At 48.7% G+C, this 1,153-nt stretch overlaps 1 protein-coding gene across 6 annotated transcripts in view; it reads right to left on the bottom strand.

Annotated features, from left to right (window-relative positions):
- Nucleotides 1–1,147, bottom strand: part of ERICH2 (glutamate-rich 2) — a 34,468-nt gene extending 33,321 nt beyond the window's left edge. For all 6 annotated transcript variants that reach the window (XM_010843800.1, XM_010843795.1, XM_010843798.1 and 3 more), the window contains exon 1: nucleotides 986–1,147. The gene's annotated coding sequence lies outside the window, so the exon portion shown is untranslated. The remainder of the gene's footprint in view (nucleotides 1–985) is intronic.
- Between the last annotated feature and the right edge of the window lie 6 nt (nucleotides 1,148–1,153).

The following is a 1,153-nucleotide window of genomic DNA, read 5'->3' as shown; positions in this document are numbered from 1 at the left end:
TGGGCGGGGGTGGGGTGTGTGTGTGTGTGTGTGTGTGTGGTGGGTAGTGGAAGTTCTGGAATTCTGGAATGATGCAGCTGAGTCCCTACAAAGGTGTTGGAATTCAGCTTTGGTAAACCCAACACTTAAAGAGCAGTGCTGTTGTTTTCCTGAGAGTTAAGACAAAACTTCAAATACGAAAAAAAAAAAAAAAATTAACATGGAGGATTTGGGGATCATTTGTATTTAGTTTTAGGAGAATGAAACAAATCAAAAGACACTTTCAGTGTCTTTCTCTATTTTTAAAAAGCAACTTTCAGGACTCTCTTCGGGGTAAAAACATACTCGTCCATTTCACTTATGCCCTCTGGGAAGTCAGACAATTTATAATTACGCCAGGTATTAATTTAAAACGCTACCGGGGCACAGTGTAGTTTGAACAGGAGCTCGATTTTGGAAGTTTCAAGTCAATTTGATTATCTCACAGAAGAAGGAAGACTGGATCTTAGAAGTGATCCATTGTCCAAACCTATCATTTTGCAGAAGATGAAAATAAGGTCCGGGGAGGTTAAATGATTTGCTCAAATTCCAAAGAAATTTCTTCATGGCTAAGCAAGTAGTCTAGCGAGTAATGAAGTATTAATCACAAGCCAGCTGAGTCCCTGCTCCTCCTATTTATTGGCCATTTAGCTGTCTTCCCCCCACCTCCGCCTCGCCCCACAAAAGTTAGAGGAAAAAAAAGAGGGGCGGGTGCCTGAGGACCGAGGGAAGGAGCCAGAAGCCCTGGGATGGAACGCGGCTATTTTCATTGTTTTTTGGGGGGTAAGCAGGGGAGGGAGTTGGCATGTGCGAATCGGCAGGTCAGAGAATGGTGGTGTAAATGCGCCTGTCAGAACCGCTTAGCTATTACACCCACCGGGACACAAATATCCCTTCCTCAGCGCCGAGCTACAGCCAGAGGAAGACGCCAAAGTACGAGGTGCACCTCCGGTCGCGCGGCCCCTACCTTCTCGTGCGCTGCCTGGGCTGTGGTGGGGCGCCAGAGCCCGAACCTGGAGCGGTCAGAGAAGTTGGCGGGTTCAAGCGCCGGGCCTGAGGGAGTCCGAGGTAAGAACTGGGTCAGGTTGCTCGCAGAGATGGGGAGACGGCGACCGTGCTCGGTGCGGCGCCTCTT

Source organism: Bison bison, unplaced genomic scaffold (genome assembly GCF_000754665.1).
Source record: "Bison bison bison isolate TAMUID 2011002044 unplaced genomic scaffold, Bison_UMD1.0 scf7180017864190, whole genome shotgun sequence".
In the NCBI taxonomy this organism is placed as follows: Eukaryota; Metazoa; Chordata; class Mammalia; order Artiodactyla; family Bovidae; genus Bison; species Bison bison.
This window is presented reverse-complemented; position numbering and strand designations above follow the sequence as displayed.